This window comes from Pelobates fuscus, chromosome 6 (genome assembly GCF_036172605.1).
Source record: "Pelobates fuscus isolate aPelFus1 chromosome 6, aPelFus1.pri, whole genome shotgun sequence".
Taxonomy (NCBI): domain Eukaryota; kingdom Metazoa; phylum Chordata; class Amphibia; order Anura; family Pelobatidae; genus Pelobates; species Pelobates fuscus.
Genome location: NC_086322.1, coordinates 195,042,174 through 195,067,432, shown reverse-complemented (window position 1 = coordinate 195,067,432; position 25,259 = coordinate 195,042,174). Strand labels below are relative to the sequence as shown.

At 39.7% G+C, this 25,259-nt stretch overlaps 1 protein-coding gene across 1 annotated transcript in view; it reads left to right on the top strand.

Moving 5' to 3' along the window:
- Nucleotides 1-25,259, top strand: part of GRID2 (glutamate ionotropic receptor delta type subunit 2) — a 1,057,299-nt gene that overhangs the window by 855,310 nt on the left and 176,730 nt on the right. The gene's annotated exons all lie outside the window — the stretch shown is intronic.

The following is a 25,259-nucleotide window of genomic DNA, read 5'->3' as shown; positions in this document are numbered from 1 at the left end:
GGTATGTATGTATGTGTGTGTGTGTGTGTGTGTGTGTGTAGATTGGGTTAGCCATATTAGTCCAGTAGACAAGTTGCCAAAATATCAGAGTACTGCAATATGGAATAATACCTTTTTAATACTTAATAGACAAGCTTTGGATAGTTTTCTTCTCTTCCTCAGGTCTGAAGCAATAATGATAAAAAAAATTATAGAGTTTAACACTTAAAACAACTAACCAGAACTAGTAAATAAACAGAGAAGAGTCAATAAGGTAATAAAAACAGCAGAGAAAGGCAAACAAATATACGGCTGCATATATGTGTGTATATATAAATAGCTCAAATATAAGTAAAGCGGGAGTATTGCAAAATAAATAAATAAGACATTAAGATGAATGTTTATATAAAGTTTTGGTAGTGAGTCAGAAATAAGTGAGTCAGAAAATGTGTGATCATTTTCATCTCAAATTTCTTCAGTTTATGAGAGTCTTTAACCCCTTAAGGGCCAAACTTCTGGAATAAAAGGGAATCCTTGAAAACTCACTTCTTCATTAAAGCGTATCAATTACACTGTCAGCAGGTTTCTCATCCCCCACCCCATGACTCCTTTCCTGCAACTGTCAAAAATGACATACCAAGCACTCAATAAACCCTTCTCTAACAAACTATTTAATTCCCCTACTCTAACCCTTTGTGTCACTATACCCCACTCCCTCTAACATGTAAGCTCATCGAGCAGGGCCCTCAACCCCCTCTGTTCCTGTACGTCCAGTGGTCTGATCTCAATTATGTGTCTGTTAGTCCACCCATTGTACAGCGCTACGGAATTTGTTGGCGCTATATAAATAATAAAATAATAATAATAATAATCATGACATGTTACACATGTCATGTGTCTTTAAGGGGTTAACATTCCCTTTAAGAACTTTAATCTTGGGGTTTTGGTTGGAGTGATCAGTCTGGGTAAAGTAAAGCTTTGGAGTGAAAGTCTGTGGTGTCCTGTATAAAGCTATCTCTGTTAATAACTAGAGGCTTAAGAATGTTTTCTATTATGCTAGATATGTGTTCACTAAGTGTTCCCATATTTGTTATAATAGGTCATCCTGGGTTTCCAGACTTGTGGATTTTGGGCAGCATGTAGATTGGATTGGAAGGCACAAGATTTCCTAATTCTTACTGTAGATGTATTGGAAATGACTTGGTACATTTTGTGAATTAGGCTACATATTCCTTGGTGGAGTCCTGATCCAGTTTTTTTGTAGTTGTTTTCATCGGACAACTGTCTGTTTCCTTATGTAATGTAGTCCTAGGTGTTCATGACAACTAGTGACAACAAGAGACTTGTCTGGGAGCATTTCCAATGTCCGTCAGCGTTTGGTCTGGCTGAAATCATTCGGCACCTTCTGTGCAAAATACAGAAATTGTTAAATAACGAACAATGTCTGGATTTTGTGTTCTATATGGTCCTCTACAGAATCGAATAGTTTAACCCCATTTAATATGGGTCCATTCAGAGTTTAGTAAATAACACTGAGTATTATGTCCCCATATACAATTTATTTTTACCAGTCATCTCAACAATCTATTGTTCCTATAGCAGATTCATTTTAAATACTCAACATTTTTAAAAGCCGAAACCTATATCTGCAGGGATTTTAAACTAACTAAACAGACTAAAGCAATATAAGAAACCTTTGTTTTTGTCTCCTGCAAATGTTAACTCTAATCATTAACTGTGCTACCTCAAAATAGCAAAAGTCTGTTCTGTTTTTTCTTTGACAAGGCATGATTAGAATCTGTTTTTAAGTGCAATTCAGTTCCCCCTATTCTTTAATTTAGGAGAACAAATGTTCCATTGCCTATAAATGGAGAATTCCATCAGTCCACATAGCTGATTATATTCATTTTGAATAAACACTGTCAGCCTGCTAGGGGACTATTTATAAACACAGCAGGGGGTGGAGCAACAACAATTTGCATGAAAATAAATATCAGGAAAACATAGGAACATTAATAGTGCATTAGGCATCCTTTTCCCACTGAGACATTGCAGTAAAGAACAATTATTGTCCAAGTTCACTAATATTCTAACCATCTCAATGTAATATTTCCTGTCCAGAGTTAAAGAAAGACTATTTTCAAGGAAAATAAACTGATATTTTTCTTAATTTTATTTATTTATGTGAATTCTTTTTTCTTGTTTTTTCGTGTTTTGCTTCAGTGTATAAAGGAATTATATCAAAATATCAAAAATAGCTTTTAGAAGATGTATACTAAACTGAATAGATAAAGCAGGTTATATGTCCAGTACAAAAAGTGATTTACTGCATAGACAATGTAAATTTCAAAATAGTTGTGTTATAAACTAATTCATGGGGGAGTATACTGTTGAAATCCGCAACCTTGGTGTATTTAACCTTCATGTATTTCCAAAAAAAAGTGCATTTACCTTCTATTCAGTATTCATGACGAGCCCGGCCCCTTCTCTCTCTTTCACTCCTTTACTTTACATTTCATATGAGTCACAATACTGTCAGTAATCCCCTCAGTCTCTGTAGCTCTATAACATTAATATTTGAAACCTTGAATAAGAATATTCATCAATTCTGTCTTTGCATGCACAGAAACTCCATCTGTTTTCAGCCTTTGTTACATTCTTGTGCTTATTTCTGGAACTTTATGTGTTCTATCTTGAGGGAAAACTTGCCAGCATTTCAAATCTGCACTGCCCTTATGGGTGGGACCAGTGTGATATGCAAATGTTATATGTTCTCTTTGTAATAGCACACTTAAGCAAAAACTTTTTTATAACCTTAGTAGGAACTAACTAAAGGACATGCTACTAGGTTTGTGCCAGGTCTTAGTGTTCATGTTTTCTGCTTTTTCATCCATATATTTCCTTAATGCATTGCACTTAGAGAGGTGTCATGTTTACTGTGCTTAGGGGTGTCAGATACACCTCTCTAACAAGGCCCTTCTGTGTATGTAGGGCTGCCATCAGAAATTTTGGGGCCCCTAACAAAGGTCACGGTCTGGGCCCCTGGGGCCCACCCCCCGAGCCCGCCGACTCAGCCCGCCAACACGTCCTGCCCACGAGTCTCCCCGCAAAGATGCAGTGTGTTTGTAAAGTGGATGCAGAGTGTGTGTGTGTGTAGTGAATGCAGTGTGTTTGTGTAGTGGATACAGTCTATGTGTTTGTGTAGAGCAGTGGTGCCCAAAAGGTAGATCCCCAGATGTTGTAGAACTACAACTTCATGGTGCTTTGTATGCCTTGTCAGGGTATTTATATCGCCAGACATTTTGTGCTATGATAGAAATTAAAATGTATATTGTCAGAGTCACTCTGAACAGAGCAGACTCCATTTTGTTATTTTCAAGCTAACAAAAGACACAAGATTTCTATCCCTTCTGTAAAACTAACCACTTTGCCAGAGCTTAGGAATGTTTGTATATACAAATCAAGTGATAAGAAATGAGAACGGGGGATGGACAGACTGTCTAAATGCTAATGGAATAGAATAAATTCTAAACCCAGACATTTGTTGAAAGGCAACTTCTATCCTAAGTGACTCGGTCCCACTTAGTCGTTCTCTGGTCTCCGTTGTTGGCTGAATTCAGGGAAGGACGATGGAGCAAATAATGACACGCACACAGTTTGCTGTCCAACGTACTTCAAATGTATTAGTGAAAGGTTGCCATATTTATACAGTATAGGTCATGAACTTTGTGTTACAAAATATGCAATAAATGTGCTTACAAAAGATAAATGTTTATGCTAAAAGTGGCAATAGCTGATCTTGCAAAACCACATATGCCTCGTGGTCAAGCACGTCTGTTTATTCATGATACTTCTTCTCGGAAGCATCAGGTCAACTTGCGGATGCGTCTGTTATTACAAAAGCAGAAGTTATAAATCAAAAATAACCTGTGGTTAGTCTGTTTTTTAGCTCTTGTGTAAATCTTTATAAATGTTAGAAAAATATAGTATATTAAAAAGATGAGATTTAACCATTTATTGACTCTCTCTATCCCTTCATTTCCCCTCTTTGAACAAAACTTGTTCACACCCTTTTAGGGTTTAGGGTTAATTTAGCCAGGGTAACTGATCATGGTATATTCAGAATTGCTAGCCAATTCTGCAGGACTTTCATTATTTCTTCGGCCACTATTCCCACGGCAATTACCCTGGCTAATATAGATCACATGTAGACATTCTCAGGAACATTACTCTCATGCATGTAGAATTGTAAGAATTCTGCATAAACTGTATGTACCTGTGTGCGGAGATTATTGATGTAAAATGTATCTTGGACAGTTTTAAAAGTATGAAGAATACTTTTGTGTCCGGGACCATGAGCCTGGCTGATAAAAACAGCTGAACTTGCCTCTGGTATTCCTACTTTCCCCTCTTTAGAGTAAAGATCAAACTGATCTTTAATCAATCCTTCCCTGGACCAGTAATCAAGATCAGAAGGGGAAGCAAAAGATTGTAACTGGGAGAGGAGCGTTTGATCGGGACAAGTAGGTGGCAATAAAAGAAAACAGTCCAAATGTCCTGTAGGGTCCATTGTTAGACTTGCAGCTTCCTTAGCTACTCTGTCTGCAAAGGCATTACCTTGGGACACTACATCTTTACCTTGTGTGTGTGCTTTGCAGTGTATGATTGCTATCTGTAAAGGTAATTGGATAGCTGTGAGGAGTTCAGTGATGAGTTTGCTATGTGCAATTTGTTTGCCATCTGCTCCTACAAAACCCCGTCTTTGCCATATAACTCCAAAATCGTGAACTACCCCATGAGCATAACGAGAGTCAGTGTAGATGTTAACTTTGCAATCTTTAAATAGGTGACATGCACGTGTGAGAGCTATCAGCTCAGCAGCTTGAGCTGATGCTACGGGGGAAGAACCCGATTCTACAATGATATCAGGTAATTGGACTACAGCATAACCTGTGAGGTATGAGCCATCAGAGGGTCTGGAACAGGACCCATCAACAAACACAGAAACAGCATCAGAATCAGAAAGAGGGGTAGACAGTAGATCAAGGCGGGGTGAGGTTTGCAGGTGAATTGCAGAAAGACAGTCATGTTCGAGGGCTGCAGGGGGAACTGAGTTTGGAGAGGAAGAAGACAGGGAGGAAAGAATAGCATGCAAAACAGCCATGGGACCTGACCCTTGTGGTGTATATTCTATGGTAAGGTTCTGTGAGTTGAGAAGTATGATTTCATAGCCACTAAGACGTTGTGCTGTCATGTGTTGGGTTGTCAAATGCTTAACTTGGTGTGATGTGTGTAGGATTGTAGTGTGGCCCAGAGTGATAGTAGCAGCAGTTTCAACAGCCATGGCACATGCCGCCAATGCCCTGAGACAGGCCGGCATTCCTTGCACGGGGATGGGCATGACTTTAGAAAAAAATGCTATGGGGCGTAAACCACCTCCATGCTCTTGATCACACACAGCAGACATAGTTTTACAGTTGTCCTTAGCATACACATGAAATGGTTTGGTATACACAGGGAGACCCAAAGCCGGAGCTTGAACAATTGACACCTTCAAAACCATAAAGGCATTTTTCATGTCTGGGGACCAACGAACAAGGTCAGGGCTATCTGAGGAGGTGGACTTTCTGAGCATTGAGTCATAATGGGAACATTCAGGAATCCATTGACGGCAGTAATTAATTATGCCAAGGAAGGTGAGCAACTCCTTCTTTGTGACGGGCATAGGGATTCTCTGAATTGTCTCTATCCTCTTAGGACTCAATTGTCTGGTTCCAGCTGCCAGAACAAATCCCAGATAAACAACTTGAGGCAAACACAACTGCATTTTATGTCTTGCAACCTTGTGACCTTCAGCTGCCAGATGCTTGAGCAAACTGATAGAGTCACTAACACATGCAATACGGCTTGGGCTACAGATTAGTAAGTCATCAACATATTGTAACAGGACTGAACCATGACTGGGGTGCCATGCCTTGAGAGTATGCTGGAGTACCAGAGAATAAACAGCTGGTGAATCCACATAGCCTTGGGGAAGTCTTGTCCATGTCAGTTGGCGTCCTTCAAAAGTGAAGGCTAGCAACAACTGAGTCTCAGGGTGTACAGGTATAGAGAAAAATGCATTGCTAAGGTCTATAACTGTGAAACATGTGGCGTCATGTGGAATGGCAGTGATGAGGGAGACCACATCTGGGACAATGGGGCTATTGGGACTATTAGTGAATTCAGGGCTCTGAAATCTTGTACAAAACGGTATCCTTCACCTTTAGGGACCGGATTAAAGGGGGTGTTGTATGGTGAGACAGCTGAAGGAAATTGAGGGGGTGGAGGTGCTGGGAATGTCATCGGAGCGGCGGAGTCTTGGGAAGTAGTTTGTGCATTATGGTTTTGGGACATATTTGGATTTGACAGGGCTTTAGGGGGAAAAGGGCAGGCACTTCGCCAATGACCCTGTTGGCCACAGTTAAAGCATGTATTGCGGTCAGGGTACTGTTGTTGGTGCTGATACCTTCCCCTCTGGGGACGACCCCCTCTTTGGAAACCACCACCTCTGGGTCTAGTCCTATGTGTCCCATCCCATCCTCAGGGTCTAGAGTTGTAGGGTTGAGCGTGTGCTAACCCTTGTACCACAAAGGTACTGGGTTTAGTGGACTGGGGTGGGGATGTAAAACATCCTGCATTGTCTTTTTCTTGGATTTTCACAAGAAATTCCTTACTTGTAAGGGATGGCCATTCAGAGATCAACTGTTTAACCAGGAGACCAATAGAGGGTTGTAACGGACCGTTTCACTTACAAGAGGATAAAACCCAGTTTAGGCGATAATCCCCTTTACAGATGCACAGGCAGCTACTGCAAACACCATTCTCCCGACTGGAGACACACGAACACTGAATCCGAGAAACCTTTTAAATTCTCCCAAGCATATGAATGCTGTAGACCATTGAATAGGAACCATACGAATAGGCTTGTACTCCTAGCAGTCAACTGGAACAGCATACAATCCAATTCCCCCAAAGAACGAGACGACACATCGCTTTGAGGGTTAAGCAGGAACTGAGGACTGGCTCATCCAGCCTGGCTTTTATTTCCAACTCACACATACAGGCCACACCCAGGGGGAGGCATAAAAGAACCAATGACATAGATGTTACCTCCCACACATCCCCTCCCCTTAGTGTGACACATAATCCCATTATGCATACAGTGTAAAATATACTGTTACACAACTTTCATAACTTTAAAACCATACATCACATTCACATAAAAATACATATCCACAATCAATCCATTCAGGGGAACAACATATTAAAAAATGGCATGAATCCGACCAGGGGTTCAAAAGTTACTAAAAGTATCTTTTGTTCCTTTCTGGCTGGCAGAAAAACATCCCCACAATGCACCCTGGTTTCCTCCCTTCTGCCCTGGAGTTAATTGGAGAAGTAATCCAATTATCCAGGACTAAAGGCAGACTCCATTAACCACATGGTTGCAAAACGACATAAAACACTTTAAAATACATAAAGTCACATTTACACATAACACACAGACATTTCACCTATCCCCAGATAGCTGGGATCTGCACGCACAAAACTACCGAATAGCGCGCAGATCATACTCACACAGTACAATTGCCATGGAGCTAAAGTCTTTCCCATAGTCTTTCATTATATGAATAGGCTCCATGGTATGGCTATCTGGGGTATCACATTCCCATAAAGTCTGGTCCATAGTCCAAAGGCAAGAGGCGGGCAATCAGCCCCCTCCAAGGACACGTGGCGAGGTCGGTTTCACCACAAGGGTATCATGTTTCCTATGCATGTTTGTAGTTTTAATACATCCATCTCTTTAGTGGATGACAACCCTGCCTCCTCTTTCCAACATTTAAAGAATCTCCTTACATATATTACAACATCTTCCCCCTTTGTCTGTTTACATGACAAAGCAGTAGACATGGAAGAACTATCTCTATATAATCTTGTTAATTCCTTTTCAATTTCTTCCCACATTGTCTCAATCCCATCTCTTGTGGCTAACTTAAATGGCTCCTCTTTTTGGTCAGCAGCAGGGGTAGTAGTACTGAAATCTGGAGTATTAATGGAAGGGACGTTCGACCAGTTCCATCCAGATTCTGAGTCATATCCCAGAATACCATCTATGATTAGTTTCATATCAATCTGGGTCATATTTTGACCTTGACAACTTCTCTTCAAATACAAGAGACATGCAGAAGGGTTCTTTCTGGGATTTGGGGCACCCTTGACAATGTCTCTAAGTACATTAGGGGCCAGGGGTTTTATTATAAGTTGTGAGCCAATGGTCATAAAAGGATATGTACCTACATCACTCACTGTCATATCTGTAGACTGAGAGGTTTGGGCTGAGTCGGAATTCTTGTCTACCAGCTCTACTTTACTCGTTGCCCTAGTTAATATGTGCTTGGGTGTCTTGTCATGTAGCAAAATCTTGCTAGTCCCCGGTACTGTAGAATATTTTAAAGAAGAACACCCCTTGCTACCCCCGGGTCTCTTTCCCTCTTCTTCATTAATGCCTTCTACAGCTACACTGGCAAAAACTAGCTCATCATATTCATCATCTTCATTAGCATTGGTAGGTCCTGTAAGACCTTTGAGGGATGGATATGTGCCAGTAGAGGCAGGAATGGCTGAGGCATAGGGAGGTGGAGGTGCAGTAGGGATCTGGGAAGGGATCTGGTTTGCTGTAGGGGATGTAATAGGTGTACCTGTGCCTAAACTTGAAGCTTCCTTCTTTCTTTTCCCTTTCAATACTTTACCATCAGGGTTAGTAGGATACCAATGTGGGGCTACTCGGAGCCAATTTATGCCACCTTGTTCCATATATTCTTTATCCCAATCTGGGTCTGGACCATACCATGGCCAAGACTTTTTTTATCACCAAGACATAATCCTTTGATCATGTTCATGTGATATTCATCATTAGCTCCTAATCTGGGGAAGGGATTGGCGGATTCCATAGCCTCGGTCCAACCTGCAAGGTTGGCCACGAATGGCATGGTATAGAAGCCACCAGTGGGACTGACTTTGGACACATATTTTTTACATGACTCCCCAGGGTGTGGTGGAGGGTAGCAAATGGACTGGTTATTTCCCATTCTAGGACCAAGGTTATAGGACAGATATCTACTCACAAAATCTCTGTCCTACACAATTGCCCACAACACAATAAACTTTTGAAAAATGACAACTAGGGACCAGAGAAGGCAAGTGATATATTGCTAGTGTACACTTATCTCTAACTCTTGTATATTCACTTATATACTGAGAAATCACCTATATCTCTTTATAGGTATCTTAAATTACCACAGACTAGTTCCCTTACTAGACCTGTCTAGTTCCCTTACTAGATTTGGACCTTTATGTAAACTGAGTCACAATACAATATAATACAATACTAAATAGCCTTTCCTAAATGGATGTAGTCTTACAAAACCACGGGGATCATAGATTCAGGGCGTCAATAATAGACACAAGGAATTACTACTCACCCGTAATGGTTTGGCTACATCCCACCGCTGCCACCAAGCTGAAAGGCAACTTCTATCCTAAGTGACTCGGTCCCACTTAGTCGTTCTCTGGTCTCCGTTGTTGGCTGAATTCAGGGAAGGACGATGGAGCAAATAATGACACGCACACAGTTTGCTGTCCAACGTACTTCAAATGTATTAGTGAAAGGTTGCCATATTTATACAGTATAGGTCATGAACTTTGTGTTACAAAATATGCAATAAATGTGCTTACAAAAGATAAATGTTGATGCTAAAAGTGGCAATAGCTGATCTTGCAAAACCACATATGCCTCGTGGTCAAGCACGTCTGCTTATTCATGATACTTCTTCTCGGAAGCATCAGGTCAACTTGCGGATGCGTCTGTTGTTACAAAAGCAGAAGTTATAAATCAAAAATAACCTGTGGTTAGTCTGTTTTTTAGCTCTTGTGTAAATCTTTATAAATGTTAGAAAAATATAGTATATTAAAAAGATGAGATTTAACCATTTATTGACTCTCTCTATCCCTTCATTTGTGACAGAGAAGATTAAATAATTTAATTTTACTTTCGATATTGTATAAGATCCCATTGTAATTTAGAGGTCATATTTAGTTATAACTGTCATATTAGAAATTATAGCAGAATTTACCAGACACATAGTCTGAAGAAAGCCCAAAGAAACTCTTTGAACTGACAGAAAACTTAAATTATAAATAACCATAAAGATAAGCTAAATGACGTCAAAATAGCCACCAGGAAAAGTTAACTCTTTCCTGAAAAGGAATGTTTAGTGGGACAGAACTGCCCTCTATAGACCAAATAATTAAATTGCTATCTGGAAGGTAACCACACCTCCAGTTTTCTATTGGTCTATCACCTAGTGAATTTTCCCTTTAAAAAGTTAAGACAAAGGGAAGAGAGAGGTATGCAGGGGAAGCAAAGGAGTAAGCAAGGGGAGAAGAAAGACAAGGAGTCAGAAAGAAGCAAGTGAGTCAGAGCGAGAAAGAGACTCATGACAAACATTCCTTGACACTTAGCTACCTGAGAACATCTGATGGGAACATCTACCTAACTGGTAATTATACTGGTTTCATTTAATTAATCTAAATTAATTAAAATGTTCTAATAGTATGATATATGACTGGATAAATCACGATCAGATTTCGATATTTAGAAATCTTAGTTACTAAAGAAAATTAAGCATTCCATTCTGTACATGGAAAGGAATAATTATATATATTAATGTGACATATCACATGTTAGCATATCGTGATATTTATCCAGGTGTATTGATTTGCCCTATAATAAGATAAAATATCTGTTTAGGCAAGTTAAAATTCTGCTTATAGAACATGGTAGATTACTCTTATTTGATGGTTCCAGGAAATTACTAATGAGCTGGTTTAAATGTTATTTTATTTAAAATTACATGAGAATAGGTCTTAATTACCTAGGACATTGAAAGGGTTATTCTAACTGTCAGCTAAAGTTTTATGGCCTTAAGCTGCAAGCTCTGTGTGTGTAAGTTTCACTTTCGTTTCTCTGTGAAGTACCATCATAAATCTTCTCTTGACAGCTAATGTTGTAGATACTGGGCAAGTGGGCACAGTATACGCTGCGAGCCTGACAAACAGGCTGGCAGACAACTAACTGCTATTCAATCTATTACAGTCAAAATTGTATTTTTTTTTTTTTAAATGTACACTACAGTTACACCAGATATGAGTTGCACTGGTGTGACACTGTGCCCTGGCAGGCCCTGAAATGCACACTAGTGAAGGAAACTGACTGCTAATATATTACAGTCCAAAAAGGTTTTTTTTGTTAAATGCAAGCTATTGTGACACCAGATATGAGTGGTGGCACTGGGCAAGTGGGCACAGTATAAGCTGCGAGCCTGACACACACGCTGGCAGACAACTAACTGCTTTTCAATCTATTACAGTCAACATTGTATTTTTTTTCAAAAATGTACACTACTGTTACACCAGATATGAGTTGCACTGGTGTGACACTGTGCCCTGGCAGGCCCTGAAACGCACACTCATGAAGGAAACTGACTGCAATTATATTACAGTCCAAAAAGTTTTTGTTTGTTTTTTAAATGCAAGCTATTGTGACACCAGTGAGTGAGTGGTGGCACTGGGCAGGCCCTGAAACGCACACTAGTGAAGGAAACTGACTGCTATTATATTACAGTCAAAAAAGTTTAGTTTTTTATAAATGCAAGCTATTGGGACACCAGTGAGTGAGTGGTGGCACTGGGCAGGCCCTGAAACGCACACTTGTGAAGGAAACTGACTGCTATTATATTACAGTCAAAAAAGTTTTGTTTTTGTTAAATGCAAGCTATTGGGACACCAGTGAGTGAGTGGTGGCACTGAGAAAGTGGGCACATTATACGCTGCGAGCCTGACACACAGACAACTAACTGCTAATCAATCTATTACATTCAAAATTGTATTTTTTTTTTAAAAAATGTACACTACTGTTACACCAGATATGAGTTGCACTGGTGTTACACTGTGCCCTGGCAGACCCTGAAACGCACACTAGTGAAGGAAACTGACTGCTATTTTACTACATTAAAAAAAGTTTTTTTTGTTTAAATGCAAGCTATTGTGACACCAGTGAGTGAGTGGTGGCACTGGGCAAGTGGGCACAGTATATGCTGTGAGCCTGACACGCAGGCTGGCTGGCAGGCAGGCAACTGCAATTACATTACACAGAAGGAAAAAAAAAGCAGACTGATGTTCTAGCCCTAAAAAGGGCTTTTTGGGGTGCTGTCCTTACAGCAGAGATCAGATGAGTCCTTCAGGACTGTAGTGGACACTGAATACACTAGCCTAGCTATCAATTTCCCTATCAAATCAGCAGCAGCTACACTGTCCCTACCCTCACTAAGAATGCAGCTTCACAATGAATGTAAAATGGATGCTGTCCTGGAGGTGGGAGGGTCTGGGAGGGAGGGTCTGCTGCTGAATGGCTGGAATGTGTCTGCTGACTGTGAGGTACAGGCCAGGGTCAAAGTTTACTCAATGATGACGAATAGGGGGCGGACCGAACAGCGCATGTGTTCGCCAGAATGTTCGCCAGGAACTCTTCACCAGCAAACAGTTCGGGACATCACTAATCTGAAATTTAATGTGAAACCCTGCGAACTGTGTAGTGATGACTCCGAGGACGCTGAATCAGGTGGGAGTTTCAAACAGAGGCCGTAACCGGAGTGCAGGTCAATGAGGAAACCGGTGAACTGAGCCACGGCAAAGGTAAGAACAGGGGTGTAGGGTTTTATAGGAATGCTAACTCCCCCCACAATTACAGGCCTACGGCCTTTAAACATATAAATATCTACAAAAATACCGTCACTTCAATGTTTTCATTCAGGTAGGTTCTTTATTTGACGAATTCCAGCAAGTTAACATTTCAGTCGCTCTAGGGAACTTTCATCAGGACATCACAAGTAAAGTATTGCACTGATACAAGTGTCCGTGTGACGGGAGTTCTTGGTGGCTCGGGCCACACCTGACACACAGCTGATTGAGATGCTGCTTAAGGGGTAAGTTAAGATCTTTGTTTGTCCTATATATTGCTTGTATCAGTGCAATACTTTACTTGTGATGTCCTGATGAAAGTTTCCTAGAGGGACTGAAAGTTGACTTGGCTGGAATTCATCAAATAAAGAACCTACCTGTATAAAAACCATGGAGTGCCGGTATTTTTGAAGATATTTATGAATTTTTGAAGATATTTATGAATGTGTGACTGGGCACTAGGTATTTATTTATTTTTTCACTGTTGGAGTGCAAAGGTTTGTACTTGTTTATATATATATTAATATATATTCATTTATTCATTTTAAATATACACTGGTATGGAAAAGTGTTAAATTTCGTATACGTAGTGGCTTAAAATAAATATGAGGTGAATGTTATTCCCCTCCTTCTATCTGGTGTTGGGACTATATATATATATAGTCCCAACACCAGATAGAAGGAGGGGAATAACATTCACCTCATATTTATTTTAAGCCACTACGTATACGAAATTTAACACTTTTCCAAAAATAAATATGAGGTGAATGTTATTCCCCTCCTTCTATCTGGTGTTGGGACTATATATATATATAGTCCCAACACCAGATAGAAGGAGGGGAATAACATTCACCTCATATTTATTTTAAGCCACTACGTATACGAAATTTAACACTTTTCCATACCACTGTATATTTAAAATGAATAGTTAAAGCAATTTCATTATTAAATTCTCTTGGAAGAAAAATAATTAGAGAGTAACATTTATTTTAACACTGTAGATGCTTTTCTAGCATTTTTTTTTAACACAATAAAATTATATCTGTTTGTTTTTAAGAAGTAAATTACAATTTACTGGACTTACAATGTGCATTTCCAGAAACAAAAATATTCCATTTTAAATTGTAATCTATAGTTTATATTTGTGGCATGGTATGTGGGCTCCTATCTGATTTTACAGTTGTGTGAAGAATATGTGGGAAGGATGATTGGTTTTAGCTGTTAAGCTGTAGACCCTGAACAATGCCATTCTGTGGAATGTTTAAAGTGCATTTATACAGGCTCATTGCATCTACTTAAGAACTGCTGCCATGGCACTTTTGTCAAAATGATGAATCTTTAAGTCAGAATAAAAATGAGTAGTTGGATGGAGAGTGTTAACATTCTTATGAATCTTTCCAGAAATCGCATGCACTGCAGAGTACAGCAATTCAAAAAGAAAAAAACATCTTCACAAACTCAATTCTAATTAAAGAACTTAAGCATTTTATCATGATCAAATGTCAACCTTCTCTGGAACTATTCCAGTCCTGTACATTTTACCTAGAATATTTTATTAAATTGCTGGGAAGAAAATATTAGGCTCATTTTCCAATTAATCAATTTAGAGGGAATTTTAAGCTATGTCATCAAAATAGTCTGGTCCTTTCAAGACCCTTGAAATATTGTTTAGGATTATCAAATCTCTATGTGGCTACTTAAGATAAACAGCTTGGGTATGCTGTACCATGTAGTATATAGTCTTTTTAACCCAGATTGTCATTTATCATTAAAGGGAACCTGTCACCATTTACCTGACTCTCCACTTCCCTGCCGTGATCTCATTAGAGGTGCATGTCATACTTCTGTAACACCAACCTTTGGTCTGCCCAGTGTCTTCAATGATTTGCATTATTTGGGGATGCTTCCCAAAGCAGGGAAAACCTCATCCATGACTGTTAAACAGTCATTCTATACTCCCTAGCACTAGAGAGTTTCCACCTAAACCACAGCACATGCCGATGTTTTTTTCCCTTCAACTAATTAGATACCACACCTTCTAAGTTACCAAAATTAAGTTAGTTTCATTTAGTTCATTAAGATAAATAGTGGTTAGTGTTCACCAAAATTCTAATTTTATTAGAGGAATGGTGTATATAAAACCATTGCAAAAAGAAAAAATTGAAATCTAAGGGAAGGTTCCCTTTGGTTTCCATCTTGATTCCTTCATTGAAAAAAAATGAAACTTTGCACCATTTTTCCACTTGAAGCATTGTGCGAGTCTTGCTTATCTTGTGGTCACCTAAATGTTTTTAGTATCACTTTAATATTCCTATCTATAGTAAGACACAAATCCATTAATTAACTTATAATACTAAAATATATTATATTTACAATGAAATAACATCTTTTATTTTTTTTAAGTGGTTTATATTACAGATTTGTAGGTTTTTGGGGTTGTTTTTATTTTACCTTAATCTGTTTAGGACAGTTACAAAATATTTTAATAAGGATCTCTATTCCATTTATAATTGACACATTAACCCATCCTGTCTCTTAACCCCTTAACGCCGTTAGAGCGTACCATGCTGCCACGAAAAAAAAACTTGGCCCAAACACTGTTAGACATGCAGAATACAGCAGGAATTCAGCGCTAATCAACACACAATATATGCAGAATGGGCAGCAACCCAAGTGAAGGAAACACAACACAAAAAAGATGGAGTAGGGCCGCACCAATACGAATAAAATAGTCTCGCTAGAGTAGCAGTAGATAGTAAGGGAAATTTGATAAGAAGTATTCTCTTCAATGGGACTGGATACGTCTCAGGGTGTTAGTTTGTATATATGAAACAGAGAAGAGGCAGAAAGCAACCAATAGTGCAGTACCTCTAGAGTCCAAAAGTGCAGCAAGTAACAAGAGGGAGAGAACTCACATTTAAAAGAGCTATGGCCAGCTCTGGTGTGAAGAGCATATAGCGGTACCTTCCCCGCTTATGGGATGTAGGAAGATCCGTCAGCACCATCTGGAAATCCAAATCTCCAAAGGGAAGATAAAAGGCAACAATAGTGCTCTTAATTGTGATAAAATAGAGTATAAAAAGTGATAAGAGTAATACTCACAAGTGTAGAGCAGAAACATTGCTCTATTGATATAGCGTTGGTGATATGATCCCCACCTCAGATTTACTTGGACTAACAGCGTAGGGCAGGCTTACTGCTCGATGGTAACAGCTCTGGTGATATAATCCCTACCTCAGCTTTCTTTTGATAAGTAGTAAAAAGCCAAGTAGCAAAGGAAATATATTATCAAATATATTTTAAAATGGTAAATACAATTTAAAGGAATTTGACACAAACCAGGTCTATTTGTCCAAAATAATTCCTTTATTCAGTAGTAAAAGTAAATATAAAAAATAAATATAAAACGCTGTTAGGGCAGCATGGTTCGCATTAACGATCGGGAGCCTCCTAGGCAGTCACCTTCTGAGGTGATCTTAATCGGGGGGGCTGCCTGACAGCCCAGGCAGTACCCCAACATCCAACTCAGCCCTTCTGGGTCATGTGATTGTGATGACATCGCGATCACATGCCAGGAATAGGAGAAGCTGAGCTGCCTGCAAAAGCGAATGCCTGGGTTATCAGACAGTCCCTAAAACCTGGAACTATGTTAAAAAAATTATTAAAGCACTTAAATAATGCATTATACATATATTATATATGCATAATATATTACAAAATAAGTAAAGCATTTAATTAATATATTACATATATAATGTCATTATACAGTATTATATATAATATACGCACTAGGACTTATTTCCTGGGAATGTCTTATTTTTATATATTACAGGTGGTCCTCACTTACTGACCAGGTTGTAAAGCGAATTTGTGAATTTGCTGGTAAGTGATAATCCCTAGCAAGCATGTGCAAGAAAGCAGGTATTCCCCTAACATAGATTAGCTATCTAGCGCATGTAATCCCGCGGATCTATGTTTGGGGAAAATTCACCGAACATAGATTAGCAAACTAGTGACAATATCAACTAGGGCTTATTTTCAGGGCATGTCTTATTTAGGGGAAAACGGTGTGTGTGTATGTGTGTGTATGTGTGTGTGTGTGTGTATATATATATATATATATATATATATATATATATATATATTTGTGTACGGCACATTCCGAGGACGTAAGGAAAGCAAAGTTAAAATAAGTAGTTCCTTAAGAGCAAGTCAGTTGAGGTGTGCCGAAACTGACGTGAGGTTAGGCCTGTAAAAGAGGGCCCACCTAGGTAAAATGATAAAATTGAGGGTGCGGTGGGAGGGGCACTTCCGAGAACGTCGAAGACAGGTAAGCAGGGGCTCACTCGGTTTATATAGGGAACTTAAGTGCCTCCCACAATTACAGGCCAAGCCTTCTATTTGTACGGCACATTCCGAGGACGTAAGGAAAGCAAAGTTAAAATAAGTAGTTCCTTAAGAGCAAGTCAGTTGAGGTGTGCTGAAACTGACGTGAGGTTAGGCCTGTAAAAGAGGGCAAAAATAAGAAGCGATTAAGTCAAATGCGTTTATTAAGCAATACATCATTTAGACATTTCACAGAAAGCCATTCTTATCTCTTTTTCCGGATTGGGGATGTATCTGTTGTATGCAGACGATTTCCACCTCCCCATATTTTTAATTATGTGTGTTGGTACATGATTAACTGAGGCAGCTGTGGCTGCTCCAATGCGAAATGAATGGCCCGAAAATGAATGTGGATTTTGTCCCAACCGGAGTAATAACGTGCGTATGTAAAGCATAAAGTTTTTAATGGTTAGGGGCTTCCCTAGAATAGCTAGAAGTGGGCAATCAGGGTTGGAATTAAATTGGGATCCTACTAGTTTATCCAATACTCGGACAGGACACCATTTGGTCGATATGGGATAAAACTTAATTTCCACTGGTGGACCTGTTTGGCTCGTTTTGGTATGAGTAATAGACAATATGTAGTGGTCCTGTTTTTTAACTAAGTGTTTCTTTTGGAGGCATGAGCTGGAGTCGGAAGCTTTCTCTACAGTAAATTCTCTGGGTCTCAAGAAACCATAAAAGGCTAAGTAAGCCGCGGATTTGATAACTAGGTTTGTGATTTGTTCGAAAGGGGACGTGTCGAGTACATCGGAGATATTCTTAAAGAGCTTACTATCTATGGGAAGACGCTTAGTGGGTATGTGTACTGATAATTTCTGAACACCTTTGAGGACACTTTTAACTGGGTAGGAAGCTAGGAATGGAGATTTGTTGGGAAAGCAGGTTAACATGTAGTGTTGAATTCCCGTTAAGTAGAGTTTGATTGTGTTGTAAGCTAGATTAAGAGAAAAGTGGCAAAAAGTTGTAAATGCAACCATGGTTTCAATGGAAAAAACATTTATTATACAGTAATCACGAACAAAACTTTTAAACAGTTCATATGCTCTGTAATAAGCTTTCCTTGTATTAAGGGATAAACCCGCCTGAGCGAGCGTCCCACTATGTTGTAAGAGAGAGCTTAACGCATTATTAGGTCTGTGAATTTTGGAGGTACCCTTGGTTGCTGGGTTGCTGTTGGATGCAGTCTGAAGAATTCCTGAAAATTAAAGCGTGACAGAGCATCAGCAGCAGTATTTTGTATACCTGGGACGTGAACACAGGTTATGCAGAACTGGAGATTAGCTGCTAGCCAAGTGAGTCTTCTGACCAAGTTCATAACCGTGAGGGACTGAGAGCGGCCTTTGTTAATGATGTTACACGTAGCTAAGTTATCACAAAAACATCTGACTGACTGCCCCCTCCACTCTTTACCCCACGTGTGTGCTGCTGCTACGATAGGGTAAATCTCGAAAAGTGCCGAGGTGGTACTGAAATTTTCGAGCGATGAGGTCTCGATCGGCCAAGAGTCGTATAGCCATTCATCGCCAAAAATGGCCGCGTAACCTATGGCACCTGAAGCGCCAGTCCAGAGTACTGGGGAATCGTCGGAAATGGGGGGAACAAATAGCGACCTGCCATTCCAAGAGGATAGGAACAGCTGCCACATTTTTAGATCAGCTGTAGCTGATTCGTCTATGGGTGTCGTGGAGTCGTCGTCAGGGAGACCGTGCAAAAGTGAGAGGATTCTGGAAATAAAAGACCTGCCCTGTGGAATTATTCTCATAGCGAAATTTAGTGAACCGAGTAGTGACTGTAGCTGTTTCCTGGTGCAAGTGCCTTGTGACATGCAGATGTTAATGTAAGAAAGAATTCTGTCTACTTTCTCCTGGGGCAGGCTGGCTTGCATGGAGACAGAATTGAGCGTAATCCCCAGGAAAGTAATCTCCGTGTTGGGACCTTCAGTTTTGTCCTGGGCTACAGGGACTCCTAAATCTTTGAAGAGAGTGAGCATGTGATTAAGGCTGTGTGGAGTGCACTGGTGTGGTTCGATGGTGAGGAAGTCGTCTAAGTAGTGTATGACAACTGGACATCTGCAGAAGTTGAGGAGTAGCCACGTTAACGTTTCGGCGAAAAGGTCAAATAACTTGGGGCTACTTTTGGAGCCGAAGGTAAGCCTGGTAGCAAAATAGTAGCTGTCTTGCCACTTAACTCCATGCAGATGCCAGAGTGACTGATGAATGGGAAGTAACTTGAAGGCGTTAGTAATATCTGATTTACTTAACCAGGCCGCCTTCCCGGAGTTAATGATAGCTTGAATGGCATCGTCGATTCTGGCGTACTGTAGTGAAAAGTCTTCTGATGGGATTAGTGCATTCAGGCTAGGTGTGGGAGATGAGTGAGGTGCAGAAAAGTCGATAATTAGTCTCTTTTTATTGTTAAACTTCCCTGTGGCGATACCTAGTGGGTTAGTTCTCCAGGAGGAGAAAGGTGGTGTAGTAAAAGGGCCTATCATGAACCCATTAGTGACTTCTTTCTGTAAGAGCTCTTGTAAGGTGTTTGGGTCTGTGAGAGCTGACTGTAGGTTGGGGCATTCCAAGATACCTGTGGGGAGTGACACAAACCCTGTGTGAAACCCGTGAGTGAACCCTGTCGTGAGAAATTCCACCAGATGTAAAGAAGGATGATTAGACAGGTAACGTTGCAAATTAGGTACGTTTATTGGAGTGGAAGCCTTTCTGGGTACAATCTGTTTGGGCACATCGTTTTGGCATGTGCCCTGAAACAAAGCGAGCACACGTGTAGCAGCCTACAGGCACTATAACTACAACCCCCAGCATTGAAATTATTGCAGACTTGAGCTTTACCCAAAAACACAATTGGCCTGCCTAATTTGTCTCTTACTTCCCTCTGGGTAGAGGTGGACTGATAATCGGAGTTGGCGCTACTGGTAGAAGGGATAGCTACATTTTCGGGACAGAAATTAACCGAATGAGCTGCTGACGAGCATATGGCGCAGGAAGGAGTTTTGAGACCTGCAAAATGCATCAGAAATAATTCTGTGTCTAACTGTCCCCAGTCTGTGACTGTATTATATTGAGATAGTGATGCGGCTGATCTGGAGGAGAATGACTTGTGATAGTCGTAAAAGGCAAAGCCCCCATACTTATAAGCTAGCTCTATCACTTTGTGTAGATATAAGTCTAGCTCCTCTCTGCGGAGGGGAAAAGCTGTACAGATTACGTCTCTGTAAAGACCAAATGCCAAGACGAATTCGGGAATGTTAAGTTTCCTATTTAGTCTAGGATCTCTAGCCTTCATCACTACTGACAGATCCTCAAACGTGTATGCCCTGTTCTCTACAACGTCTTGAGCCGCTATCAGTAGTGAGGCCAAGTTAACGTCCTTGCCCTCTATGATGTCACGTCTCAGAGACTGTGGTATGAGGTGAATAGGATTGATTACATTAGTAGCTTTTTTAGCCGGTAGAGGGTTATCGTTACCTCTAGGGTTAGGCGCGGGCTGAGTAACAGGCCCGGGAACTTCAGGGACTGTTGGAACATTATTAGCCTCCAGATTATCCAACCTATTATTTATAGTAGCTACTGAGGATACTAGGGAGGCCATCATGGTGTGCAATTCAGCCAGGCTATTTAGTACGTTAACCTCTGAACTAGGGCCAGGCCTTTCGTCATCCTCAGTAGAGTTCAACAAACGAAAAAGTTCATTTTTCCTGGCTGAAGCCGGATAAGGGATATTCCTCTTTTTGAGTTCTGCAGTGATTTTTGGGATAGTCCAGGACCGATAGCTGGAAGCTGGACTCGGAGGGATAGGTTGCCTTCTCTGCGTGCCTGATCTGAGAGGGGTGCTGGTAACCGACAGATTGTCTTCTAATACAGAAGCGTTGGACATGCTAAGGGCGTGAGGCAGAGAGGTTGAATTAGTACAGTACTGTAAATTACCGGAGGGACCCCGCTTACTAGATTAGTGCCAACAGGCAAAATTGTATTAACTAGCTTAAGTTTGTGGCAGATGAGGCCCTAACTACTTGCCAAGTGGCTATGAGAGGCACTACCTATGGTTTGGCTCGTGGGGCCTTTGTGCCACTGAGGTGGGTGGCGGGGTGTTGGCCTCTCGGTGACACGTAAAAGAATGTACAAACGTTTGGCCGTGACGGGTGAGGCCCTAACTATGAATTGAAGCAAGGCTTTAACTAAGCGTTGGGACTATTGGCCTGAACCTCCGAACGGAAGGGCTGACTTTATGCCTTGCGGGACCACTAAACTTATAGGCAAAGAGGCCTATGGGAATATACCTAAATTGGCGGGAGAATTACAACTAGTCCTAAACCCCCCCAGGGGCACACAAGTAAACGTACCTGCTGACGGTGTCGTACTAGGTATACTGTAGAGGAAGGAATAAACTTTACTTGACCTAATATTTGCCTAAAGACGGGAGGATAATGCTTGTCCTGAAGGGAACCAACGGAACTAAAGGGAAAGAAACGTGACCTATTTATGTTAAGTACCTGCTTACCTGAAATAAACATACAAACGAACTGGGTGAATTGGAGGCCTACCTCTTTAATAACGCTGCGAACACGTATAACCGCGAAGGGCCACTTGCAAGTAGTGTCTGAACTAGTAGGACTATAACAGAAAAGAGGACATAAACAGCCATCTAATTATATGAATATAGTATTTATTTATTTTTTTTTATTTTTTTTTATATTATTTTTAATATACCTTTAAGGGGATCGTTTAAATAATTTTAAGAACCAAAACTTTAGAGGAAGGAATACTAGACCGGACGAAAGAGAGAAACCAACTTAACACACAGCTAACAAAATTACCTATTTATTCGACTGCAATAATATGACAATCACACATGAAAATGTAACAGTATAAACGAACTGGCTACATTTGTAGATAACGTACGATAACCCAGCCTGGCTGAACATGTGAAACGAGACTACGAGATGAATGTGTAACCGAACGTGTTACACAGACCGAGAGTTTGCACGGAGCGGAGATAGACCCGAGCCCGCGAGAGTCAGGGCTAAACTTACGTTTTTTTGCCGTCCGTGTGAAGCTAAGCAGTAATACTCACAAATTCAGCCGCAGAGCGTTTGAACTGGGCTGCCGGCGGGCGGGAAACTGACGTCACAGATCCGTGAACCGGAAGTACACTGAAGCACTTCCGAGAACGTCGAAGACAGGTAAGCAGGGGCTCACTCGGTTTATATAGGGAACTTAAGTGCCTCCCACAATTACAGGCCAAGCCTTCTATATATATATAGAGAGAGAGATAGATAGATAGATAGATAGATAGATAGTTAAATCCAAGGTGCTTGCACTCCAGGTATATAATGACTGTGATGCCCGGTGCAATTCCAGCAAAAAATCATAGGTATCCAAAAAAACGGAATGCACTCCAGGGTCTTTGTAAAGTAAAATTTAACTTTTAATTCATATACAAAATAAAAAAATATACATCAACGTTTCGGCTCACATTTGGAGCCTTCTTCAGGATGGCATATATATATATATATATATATATATATATATATATATATATATATATATATATATATATTCTATGTGTATATTTATCTATTATTTTTACATAATTAAGTGATTTTCTTAATTGTAATTTGAGGCAGGAAATCAGGAGAATTTAATTTACAAGCTATATTTGACCCTGTAACTTTCCAAAACAATATGAAACCTGTACATATGGGGTACTGTTGTGAGACTTTGCTTAACACAAATATGAGAGTTTTCAAAAAGTAAAACTTGTAACCAGTGGAACTGCAGATTTGTGTGAAAAATGCCTAACAAAATATGAACACTAACTTTAGCCAGCATTTGTGAGTAAGTGGCTACTAAAAAAGACTCGACACTCTGGATACCCTGGGTTCTCTACTTTTGCAAATGGTATGGCATGATGGGGGTAAATGTCCCTTCTGGGCTGCCATATGGTCTCATTAGCAACATAGGCCAAGCAAACCAATCTGGCAAACTAAAAGTGGAAAGCCCTATATTTGACCCTGAAGCTTTCCAAAACTCAATGAAAGCTGTACATGGGGGGTAAAGTTGTTCTCAGAACATATCCCTGATTATTGCAGTAAAAGCTAACAGTATTGTGACATTCACTGTTAAAATTACATGCAGAACTTGAAAAATAACAACATTTATTAATGTCTCAACCCCTTTTAGGTTTTATTCATATTAAATTACGTTTAATATATAAATATTTGACTTGAAATGAAAGCCATGTTTTACCTGAACAAAATGATATATAAGATGTATGGGTACACTTAAAGGATCACTATAGTGCCAGGAAAACAAACTTGTTTTCCTGGCACTATAGGGTTATTAGGTCCCCCCCTCTCTCAGGGCCCCCATTCCGCTGTGCTGAAGGGGTTAAAACCCTTTCAGTCACTTACTTTAATCCAGTGCCGGGCTCCCTCGGCGCTGGTGACCTCTCCCCCCTGCCGACGTCAGCTTAGAATGCGCATGTGCATTCAGAACCGCGCACGCATTCAAACCACCTATAGGAAAGCATTACTCAATGCTTTCCTATGGACGGCCAGCATGTCCTCATTGCGATTTTCACATTGAGGATTGCGGAAGCGCCTCAGCGTCAGGGAGACAGCCACTAGAGGCTGGATTAACCCTTTATGTTTTCAGCTGCAGGGTTAAAACCAGGGGGACCTGGCACCCAGACCACTTCATTGAACTGAAGTGGTCTGGGTGCCTATAGTGATCCTTTAATATGAAAGAGGTAAATTATGGTTGAACAGACATATAGTTAAAATTCTAGGTTTTATTTAGATTTTATTTTTTGTTTCAGAACTTGTACAGTTGCCTTCCTTAACTGGTTAAGGATATCTGTTGCACTGTAAGTTTTTCGATAGCCAAACGTATGCAGACTGATTGTCAGTTGACTGCAACTCAATTCAGTGTATAAAAACCATTACTGAACTTTTAGCAATGGTTTAAATAGCATTGATGTGACAGCACACGCTTTTTACAGTGTACATAATTTCTTGTGGCAAACCAATTTTAACAAATGAGTTGTAGAGAGTAAATTAAAGAGATAATTTACCAAAAGCATGAATCTGTGTTCTTTATCAATTTGCAGCGTATCCTCCATAAAAAAACAAAACTTCACAAAATGGAAAAGCTCTTCTGGGTTTTACAATTGTGCAAATGTTTTCTGGTAGTGTATATTGTATAATGTATCACAATAGAATAATAAAAATAAGAGACATGAATTGGAGATGCCTGTGTCATACATTAGGCATGCAGCAAATTGGCAACTACAAACAACTTGATTGTAAATATTATATGCTTATTTGTTTCATTATTATTCTTTAAATTATTTTTTATTTTTTGTGACCCTATAAAAAAAAAATGAATTAACAAAGATCTTCATTTTCCTCTGTAAATAATGTACTATCTCCTATATATTGAAATAATATGGAATATAATATGTAATACACTGGTAATAAGTTTACCCATTTGTTTTTAAATTCCAACCTTTTAACATGTGTTACAATTTTGCATATCATTTCTGGAAGTCTATATTGTATTGAGTATCATAACGCTTTTCTTTAGTGTTGTTAAAAGCAGTTGCTTAATTAGTTTTCATTGTGAAATTCTTAGAACCAATAGACACCAGTCAGTATAATTTGCATCTTACTTATCTATGTATATAAGTTTATTACAGACATACCAATATATCAATGTTGACATATTTGTAAGCATTTGTAGCTCTATGACAAACTGTTTCCAATTTTATCAACTATTTTTGTACCACTCTGTTGTCTGAATTAAATCATTTGTCATGCACAATATCTATATTTTATACAAATTTGATGTAATGAAAAGTCATAGAACAGACATGCCAAGTAAATTATGACCCTAGACTAAAAAATGCATGATGTGTGATCGTAAGGACTTATGAGTACAAAAAAATTCACTCTGTACTCTGCACCCAGCAAGAGCTTTTCATTTGTTTCTAATGGGATTGCTCAACATTCAGGATTTTGGTGAGAGTTGGTTTTAATA